This window comes from Pristiophorus japonicus, unplaced genomic scaffold, assembly GCF_044704955.1.
Source record: "Pristiophorus japonicus isolate sPriJap1 unplaced genomic scaffold, sPriJap1.hap1 HAP1_SCAFFOLD_1088, whole genome shotgun sequence".
Classification (NCBI taxonomy): Eukaryota; Metazoa; Chordata; class Chondrichthyes; family Pristiophoridae; genus Pristiophorus; species Pristiophorus japonicus.
In genome coordinates this window covers 63,912-74,692 of record NW_027250743.1, presented here as the reverse complement: position 1 = coordinate 74,692, position 10,781 = coordinate 63,912, and positions in this window count along the sequence as shown.

Below are 10,781 nucleotides of genomic sequence, written 5' to 3'. Positions count from 1 at the left end.
AGCACGTGATCAGGAAGGCCAATGGTATCTTGGCCTTTATTGCGAAGGGGTTGGAGTATAAAAGCAGGGAAGTCTTGCTACAGCTATACAGGGTATTGGTGAGGCCACACCTGGAATACTGTGTGCAGTTTTGGTTTCCATATTTACGAAAGGATATACTTGCTTTGGAGGCAGTTCAGAGAAGGTTCATTAGGTTGATTCCGGGGATGAGGGTGTTGACTTGAGGAAAGGTTGAGTAGGTTGGGCCTCTACTCATTGGAATTCAGAAGAATGAGAGAAGATCTTATCAAAACATATAAGATTATGAGGGGGCTTGACAAGGTGGATGAAGAGAGGATGTTTCCACTGATGAGGGAGACCAGAACTCGAGGGCATGATCTTAGAATAAGGGGCCGCCCATTTAAAACCGAGATGAGGAGAAATTTCTTCTGAAGGTTGTAAATCTCTGAAATTCGCTGCGCAGAGAGCTGTGAAAGCTGGGTCATTGAATAAATTTAAGACCGAAATAGCCAGTTTCTTAAAAGATATAAGGGGTTATGGGAAGCGGGCAGAGAAGTGGAGCTGAGTCCATGATCATATCAGCCATGATCTTATTGAATGGCGAAGCAGGCTCGAGGGGCCGTATGGCCTACTCCTGCTCCTATTTCTTATATTCTTACAATTCTTAAAATTAATTTGCTGATTTTCTTGGTTTCATTTTAAACTTTCTTTGCACACCCCAGAACAGACCGACACTATTTATCTACATTTTTCCACTAGCATATCTATTGAAACAATTTGGAAAATCGAACAGTGATAGCTGGAGGAATAATTTTATTCCTGGTGTGGATTGTCAAGTGTGGGGCACTTAATTACTGTAGTCTAATTTTTTATACAGCTTTATATATGTCACTGTTACTGGACACACTAGCCTGAAGACTAAAGTAAGAGTAGACGTGGGAAAGCATTTGAGTGTCCAACCGTTGTGCTGAGGGAATTATATTCATCATAGACTGGCCCTCGGAATCGAGGAAGACTTGCTTCTACTCTTAACATGAGTTCTTCAGTGGCTGTACAGTCCAATACGGGAGCCACAGTCTCTGTCACAGGTGGGGCAGATAGTCGTTGAGGGAAGGGGTGGGTGGGACTGCTTTGCCGCAGCTCTTTCCGCTGCCTGCGCTTGACTTCTGCACGTTCTTGGCGACAAGACTCGAAGTGCTCAGCGCCCTCCTGGATGCGTTTCCTCCACTTAGGGTGGTCTTTGCCAGGGTCTCCCAGGTGTCGGTGGGGATGTTGCACTTTATCAGGGAGGCTTTGAGGGTGTCCTTGGAACGTTTCCTCTGTCCACCTTTGGCTCTTGGCTCGTTTGCCGTGAAGGAGTTCTGAGTCGAGCGCTGGCTTTGGGAGTCTCATGTCTGGCATGCGAACTATGTGGCCTGCCCAGCGGAGGTGATCAAGTGTGGTAAGTGCTTTGATGCTGGGGATGTTGGCCTGGTCGAGGACGCTAACGTTTGTGCGTCTGCCCTCCCAGGGGATTTGTAGGACCTTGCGGAGACGTCGTTGGTATTTCTCCAGCAACTTGAGGTGTCTACTGTACATGGTCCATGTCTCTGAGCCATACAGGAGGGCGGGTATTACTACAGCCCTGTAGACCATGAGCTTGGTGACAGTTTTGAGGGCTTGGTCTTCAAACACTCTTTTCCTCAGGCAGCTGCACTGGCGCACTGGAAGGGTGTTGGCTGGGGCAATTATATTAACTTATTATTGAAAGGTGGGTGGAATCTGAAAACTATTTTGAAAAAGTTCATGTCTTGTCTCTCCAGAACATTAGTCAAAAAGTTGGAAGAATGTGGATTTAGCCACGAGTTATGTAGTTTGTAAAATAACCAACTGTGTTCTGCAAAAAGACACAATTTACATTGGAGGCTTGGTCCTAGTTAACTTCACCTGGAAAACATTCAATTTTTGGCAGTGTGATTGAAATATTTATATAGATAAAGGAAAATGTGGATCACTAAGTTTAATGAGAAGCATTAGTCTGTTTCCTATTTAATCTTCTGACTGTTTTTTAACAACATGAATATTTCATGCAGATAGGATTTTGAGGGAAATGAGTTGTTTATGCCAGCAATGAGTGTGAAAGTTCGATATTAGAGAATTAGAAAGAGGTAATCCTCAATTTTCAGTGAGAATGAAATGGAATCTATTGTTTAAAAAAAAAGATTTAAATTTGGAGCAGAGAGAAATGGACAATAACAAAACGAGTACAAAAGAAAAAAAAACATTAAATTGAAAGCAAGAACTTGCATTTATTTAGCACCTTTTATCTCCTCAGGACATGCCATAGCACTTCACAGCCAATTAATGGGGTCAAGTTTCGGCCTGAGTTGCTCCTATTTTTTTGGAGTATCTTAGAAATTGCAATTCTCGGCATTTAGTTTGCTCCAGTTCTAGTGAGTTAGAACAATTTCATTTTAGAACAGATTTTTTTTTCCAAAAGGGGGCGTGTCCAGCAAGTTTAGGCAGCAAAAATGTACTCCAAACTAACTTAGAATGGAGTAAGTGTAGATTTTTGTACACTCAGAAAAACCTTGCCTACAGGCATAGGGAATGGGGGGGGGGGAAGGGGGTTTACAAACATTAAACACCTCACTTTACAAATAAAGAGCCATCATCAATAGTAAATGATAACTAAACCAATAAATAAACCAATAAATCAATCCAAATAAATGTAAAATTTAAAAATTAAAAATCATTCTAAATAAATTATTTCTACTCTCCTATTGCAGCACCAGGGAGAAGAGGGACGGAGTGGGAGGGGGTGGGGGGAGATGGGGAGAAAGGGGGAGTAGACAAGACGACGAAGAAGCCCCGCACGCAGCCGATGCCGGGCTGCCGATGCTGCCAACTCTTCAGGCGTGGCCCGCCCCAGCGAGATGTGTGGGCGGGCTGACCCCGCCGCCGCCGCCGCCGCCGAAGAAGAAGCCGGGCCCTGCCGAGGAGTTCGGGCGAGGCCCACATGCAGCCGATGCCAGGCTGCCGACGTCTCTTCGGGCGGGGCCTGCCCCAGTGCGAGACCGGGCGGACCCCGCCGCTGAGGTAAGATGCGCAGGCCACTCGGCCAGGGATGGGGCGAGGTCCCTTCGTCCTGGGCTAGGGTCGTCACCCCGGAGACAGGACACCGGCAGCTACTGTGCATGCGCGCAGCCTCCATTGCGCACGTGCGCAGCTGCCGGCACTGTTTTTGGCACAGGGCTGTAGCTCCGCCCCCGGCAGCTCCTGCTGCGCAGCGCCGAGGTGGAATTGGGCCTACAGCTATCTGAGAATCGCGAGGTAAGTATTCGGCGCAATTTTTGTTCTATAAATTAGGCGCGCCTCTCCGATGTACGCCGTTCTAGCGGGCGGTCGAAACTTGACCCCAATGACTTTTGAAGTGTAGTTTCTGTTGGGAAAAGTATGAAACAGAACCCAAATATGTGAAGGACAAATAAGAAGGATAGTAGCAGATACCATCATAACTAGTACAATTTCTTGTAGATTACTGTTGCACAGGTTACCTTGCACCATATTCTAAAAGTCCCTTTATTGCAACATTCATTTCAGAGTAATTCATTACATGTGAAGTGCTTTGGGATGTTTGAGAGAGGTGATGAGGTGCTGTTTTTTCTCTGTTGGGGAACCAATTTAAAATTGGTATTTGTTCCTTTTACATCGGCATAGTTTGACGGTGTTTTCAATTTTGCCGCACCCTTTCCTGCCTCCATTCCTTCTGTGTCCCCGAAGCTTCCAGTATTCCCCAGTCTGGCGGGAAGAAATCTTTCTGTATATAGTACCTGTGTCTACCACATTAGTGCACCAACATATTACAGTTCAAACTGCGAGCAATTCTGAGGTCACTTGACAGAAATCAACCATATGATCAGAGGCTGTTATTAGTGGACAACATATTTTATGTATTCGATCCTCGCCACAAACTCCGTTTCCTTGCCACCAACTGCATCCCACTCCCTGACAACAGTCGGAGGCTGAACCAGCTTGCTCGTAACCTTGGTGCCATACTTGACCCCTAGATGAGCTTCTAACCACATATCTGCGCCATCACCAAGACCACCTACTTCCACCTCTAACATTCCCTGACTTCGCCCCTGCCTCAACACATCTGCTGCTGAAACCCTCATCCATGCCTTTTTTACCTCTAGACTTGACAATTCCAGCGCTCTTCTGGCCGGCCTCCCATCTTCCACCCTCCATTAACTTGAGCTCATCCAAAACTCTACTGCCCATATCGTAACTTGCTCCAAATCCCATTCAACTCTCACCCCTGTGCTCACTGGCCTACATTGGCTACCGTTCTGGCAACGCCTCAATTTTAAAATTCTCATCCTTGTTTTGAAATCCCTCCATAGCCTCGCCCCTCCCTATCTCTGTAATCTCCTTAGCCCTACAACCCTCTGAGATCTCTGCACTCCTTTAATTCTGATCTCTTGTGCAACCCCGATTTTAATCATGCCACCATTGGTGGCCATGCTTTCAGCTGCCTAGGCCCTAAGCTCCACCACTCTACTTTTTCTCCTCTCAGACTCTCATTAAAACCTACCTCTTCTGTCCTAAGATCTACTTTGGTGTTGCGGTGTCAAATTTTGCTTGATAACGCTCCGGTGAAGGGCCTTGAGATGCTTTACTATGGTAAAGGTGCTATATAAATGCAAGTTATTGTTTTGATAGTTATTCTACTGTTCGACCAGGGTACTAGCTAGACGAAGGCCTTGATTGGCAGTTTGAAATGTGCACTATTTTACTAGTTAATGGCATCATGCCAGTTCTAAGAAGGTTGCTGCATGGAACTAAGATTTATATTGTGTGTTGAGGAAAACATGTTTTTTCAGAAAAGCTGAGCCCCAGTTGAATTGCTTTCTTTTCATTCCTAATAAAATGAGTTGTTTACACAAAAATAGACCTATACAGTAGACTTGTTTATAGATATAGGTTTCCCTGAGTTTGTGTTTACTGCTGCATTGTACGTTTCCCCATAATGTGAATTAAATTTACTGCTGTAATTTTTGAGCAGCTTCTTTATTTACAGAAATCTTGTTGATTCCGTCAATTTGTACAAAATGTTATGATTTGAAGGACAGTGATACTGAAGTTTAGCAGAGATTAGTTTCACTTCAGTTAATATTGGATATGCAATGACAGTATCTACTATTATAACATCAGTCACAGTCGATTTTGGTTTTAAATATCAAGTTCATCACAACATTGAAATATAGTATAACTTTAAATAAAAAATGCTAAACAAAATCAAACCATGTTGTGGGCAGAATAATCTTCCCCAGCCAAGAGGATGGATGGGTAGCTTGCTGCCTATCCTCTGACTGTGCTGCTGTGTAACTAGCTGCTAGGAGTTATTATGCAAGAGAGGCTCGGAATGTTTACAATAATTATCTAGATGGTCTGCGTAATCTGGGCACTTAAATTAAGGCTTTTGTCTAATGGGTTTTTAGAATTGACCAGCTGTCTCCAACTTTGGGAGCTGCATGCTTTAAAGCAACAATTTCTTATGTTTAAATTCAAGGAAAAGTAATGGATTACTGGGGCCAATTTACAAATTAAATTAATGATGGAACATTCTACCATTTTTTTTTTGCACCAATGTATTCCATATTCACAAACCAAGTGTCGCATTTGTTAGAAGCATGAGTTAGATTTTCTGTCTGCTTTGAAACGGTTCAAACCTGCGTTAGTAAGTTGCCGAGTGATAACTAGTGACTATCCTGCAGTGAGGTGGGGAGCAGAAGAGGGTCAATACATGAGTCTCTATCGGTGAGATGGCTTCAACAAAAAATGAGATTCTGGAAAATTGCCACATCCTGAGAGTGAATAAAATAAATTCTTAAATAATAGCTCCCCTCTGCCACCTTTTATCCAGAGTAAACAATTCCAGGCTTTACGACTTGTCTTGGTAGCTTAGATGCCTTAAGATAAGTTATCGGGTTATTCACTTTTGTTTGAACTGCCTCCCATGTTTAGATATCCTTGATGTTGTAGTGTCCAGAATTGCGCACTGTATTCTAGGTGTGGCTGCATCAGTGCCTTGTACAGAGTTTAGCACTTTTATTGCAATGTTTTATTCTGTTCCTCCTGGCTATACATCCCAAGACCCATTTATCTTTTATTAATCCTGCTACACACTGTACTGTTAGTTTCTCTCCTTGTGTTGTGTCCAGTGGCCCAGAGCTGTCGTGAGTTTAAGTTCATCAGAACTTCTTGTCAATATTATATTTTGCAGCATTTTGGAGACAATAGTCCCTGATCAGCCACGATTTTATTGAATGGCTGAGCAGGCTCGAGGGGCCAAATGGCCTACTCCTGCTCCTATTATGTTGTCACATGGTTCAAGGAAGAAAGGATTTCCTTGGAATTATATTAGAAAAAATTGACGTGATATTTAACTTCATTTCATAGGTCTGTTTTTTTTCTTGTGCCTACAAGTTAGACTATTTCTGTAGTTGGAAAGTTTGCTGTAATGAGAGTGGAAAAAGAAGAGGTTTCAATTTGAAAGGAATAGCTGAGCAAGTTAGATACTTTTACTACTCACCGGCTGCTTCATTTGTTTTCTGCCATTAGTGCTAAGTGTTATCCTGTCACCCAGCCAAACCACTTCTAACTAATAGCTGACAAGTGGTGTAAGATCGAATTTTTCAGAGAGCTCTGGCAGCAGGCCAACGTACAAGTTATCACTGGCCACTTGTATCGAGGACGATAAAAAAATACACAACTGCCATCTCCATTTACACGGTGTCAAAAAACAGCCAAAGTTGGAACTTGTTTTATTTATCCTTTTCTGTTTCTGAATTGTATTTCAAGTGTGTTGAAAATATATTGGAGCCGTGATATTCTGTGCTTCACTATATCATATATCTTTATATATTGAAGTCTTGATGTAGTCTAAGTCCCTAGGATCACATTGTATTGATTTTATTTTGATATATAGAATGGTAAAATGTGACTAATAGTGGGACAGATGCCTTCGAATGTAGTTAAGTATGACTTCTTTAAAGAAAATGTAATAAAGTCTCTGTCTACTCTATCAAAACCTTTCATAATTTTAAAGACCTCTATTAGGTCATCCCTCAGCCTTCTCTTTTCAAGAGAAAAGTGACCCAGCCTGTTCATCCTTTCCTGATGGGTATAACCTTGCCATTCTGGTATCATCCTTGTAAATCTTTTTTGCACCCTCTCCAGTGCCTCTATATTTTTTTATAATCTGGTGACTAGAACTGTACACAGTACTCCTGTGGTCCAACCAAGATTCGATACAACTTTAGCATAACTTCTCTGGGGAAATGCCTCTCCGAACAGCAAGCTTGTGGAAATCATGGTGACCCACCTACCTTGTAAAACTTTTTCACCTGGGCGAAACGCAAAAACTTTTTTTTTTGCGCTAAACTCGTCGCATAACATTTTGCGCCCGGGCGGAAACTTCAGCGGTGGTTTTGCGGCGGCGACCAAAACTTAGCGCCCGCCCGCTGTTTTCACCGTTTGCATGACGTCAATCAGCATGCAATGCTGCGCTATTGCCCCGCGTGGAAAATTCGGCGAGAGCACCCGCTTTACTCCGCCCGGCAACCTGTCAGAAAAAAGTCAGTCGTACCCAGGGAGCACCCGGAGTTAATGGTGCCATCTTGAAAACGGAGCAGAAGTTCAGTGCATAAAAGGATTTGGTGAAGAAGGTTGTGTTTTACATGTTTTATGTGAGTTTATAATTCCTTTTTAAAGGATATTTAAGGACATTAATTTTTTTTAAAATGGGGGCTATATTATGTCGGCCATTATTCCTGGCTGCTTTTTCTTTGCAGCGTCGAGCTGGAAGAAGGCTTATTGATCATTTTGAGTGTAATCGAAGAGCTTGCAGATGTATGGGGCGGAGGCCTTGTCCCCCCACAAGTTTGCAAACAACAGCACTCATACCTGTAGCTCTCAGACACAGTGCATTAGAAATCTTCTTAAACGATAAGGGGTTATGGGGAGCGGGCGGGGAAGTGGAGCTGAGTCCATGATCCTACCAGTGGCAACAGGACTGCACTGCCCGTCGAGGTGAAGGTGACTGTGGCACTTGCCTTCTATGCCTCCTTTCAGGCATCAGCAAGGTACATAATGCTCCATCTCGCAGTACGCTACACTTAGCTGCATTCGCCAGGTGACTACTGCACGCAGGATGGACTTCATAAACGTTCCAATAACCAAGGAGGCACAAAATGAGAGGGCTGTAGGTTTTTGGCGAATTGCTGGCTTCTCCAAGGTTCAGGGTGCCATTGACTGTATGCACATTGTCCTGTGAGCACCTTTACTCAATCCAGAGATTTACCAAAACCGCAAGGGATTCTATTCCATGAACGTACGGATCATCTGCGACCATACTCAGCGCATCATGGCAGTTAATGATTTAGATGAAGGAATTGAGTGTAATATCTCCAAGTTTGCAGATGACACTAAGCTGGGTGGCGGTGTGAGCTGTGAGAAAGATGCTAAGAGGCTGCAGGGTGACTTGGACAGGTTAGGTGAATGGGCAGATGCAGCATAATGTGGATAAATGTGAGGTTATCCATTTTGGTGGCAAAAACATGAAGGCAGAATATTATCTAAATGGCGACAAATTAGGAAAAGGGGAGGTGCAACGAGACCTGGGTGTCATGGTACATCAGTCATTGAAAGTTGGCATGCAGGTACAGCGGGCGGTGAAGAAGGCAAATGGTATGTTGGCCTTCATAGCTAGGGAATTTGAGTATAGAAGCAGGGGAGGTCTTACTGCAGTTGTACAGGGCCTTGGTGAGGCCTCATCTGGAATATTGTGTTCAGTTTTGGTCTCCTAATCTGAGGAAGGCATTCTTGTTATTGAGGGAGTACAGCAAAGGTTCACCAGACTGATTCCCGGGATGGCAGGACTGACCGATGAGGAGAGACTGGGTCGACTGGCCCTGTATTCATTGGAGTTTAGAAGAATGAGGGGATCTCATAGAAACATAAAATTCTGACGGGACTGGACAGGTTAGATGCAGGAAGAACGTTCCCGAAGTCCAGAACCAGGGATCACAATGTAAGGATAAGGGATAGTCCATTTAGGACTGAGATGAGGAGAAACTTCTTCACTCAGAGAATTGTGAACCTGTGGAATTCTCTACCGCAGAGTTGTTGATGCTAGTTCATTAGATATATTCAAGAGGGAGTTAGATATGGCCCTTACGGCTAAACGGATAAAGGGGTATGGCGAGAAAGCAGGAAAGGGATACTGACGTGAATGATCAGGCATGATCTTATTAAATAGTGGTGCAGGCTCGAAGGGCCGAATAGCCTACTCCAGCACCTATTTTCTATGTTTCAATGCCCAATATCCAGGGAGCATCCATGATGCTTTCATCTTGCGTGAGAGCAGTGTCTCATACCTGTTCGAGCATCAATCACAAGGCCAGAGCTGGATGCTGGGGGACAAAGGTTACGGCCTCGCCACCTGGCTCATGACCCCCCCCCCCCTCCGGAACCCTCAGACAGAAGTCGAGCATCGTTATAATGAGTCATATAGCCACACGCAACATCGACGAACAGTCAATTGAGGTGCTGAAGCAGCACTTCCGATGCCTGGAACACACTGGAGGCTGCCTGCAATACACCTCTCAGCAGGTCTCCAAGTTCACTGTGGGTATGCTACACAACTTAGCCATCATGAGGGGACAGGATTTGCCAATGGGGACTGTGGGACGAGGAGCCTAGCGAGGAACCCATGCCACCACCACCACTACCACAGGGGAGGCCTCGTGCAGCTTTCACCACTGTTCAACAAAAGAATTTAATAAACATTGTAAACTTGTTAAACTTAATTTTTATTCAAGTTTCAAAATTTTAATTTGTACCGAATTTGTAAACTTTTAAAACTTTTATAACATAACAAATCAACAGAACAACAATGCCTGCACCGAATATCTTTTACCTCCGGCTCTCCCCCCTCATCCCCCCCTCCGTCGTGTCCTGACCCTACCCAAGTTGGCACCAAGAGTACATGCAGCAAGTCGGCCAGAATCCTGCTGTATTGGGGGGAGAGACAATGGAGATGCCATGTGTAGATCCACTGGAGAAGCTCGGGATATGGACTGCCCGGCTTCTGAGTGGCGAGCCTCTTGCTCGGTGTCACCACTCACGTGATGTGGGTCTGGGTGTGACACTGGGGACTGCAGGGTCACAGATGGAGGCCATCAATTGTGCATGGGCATTGACAGCCTCGCAGGTTTCTTGGCTTGCACGGACAATCTGCAACCTGCCCGCCATCATGTTCGCAGATCGTGTCGCGATGTTTGCGGGAATCCTACCCAATACCTCAAGGAGCTGTGTGATATGCTGGACTCTCTCCCTGGACAGTCCCACTATGTCCAGTTGTCCGCCTGTCTGTCAGTAGACCATCTTTGCCGACTTGCCCTCCGGAGAGAAGACATACGGGATTTAACCCGAGCTGTGCGATGAAAGCCCGAGAATGTTTCTTCCTCGGACGTGGTGTTGTCAGGAAGAAAAAGAGGTATCGACCGCATCTGCTCCCCCGGAGTAGGCTGCTCTGTTCACTCCACTCCCCTCCAAGTTCCTCGCCCTCTTCCACCTTCCCTCTCTCTTTCTCTCCCCCCCCCCCCCCCCCCCCCCCCAACATAACGGCTTGAGGTGGAGGCTTCCATTCAAGAATTTGGCGCATGCGACTCCTCATCTGGAAATAGAAAACAACAAACGAGCGGTTAGCAGCAGGGTGACATGGGTAAGGTCAC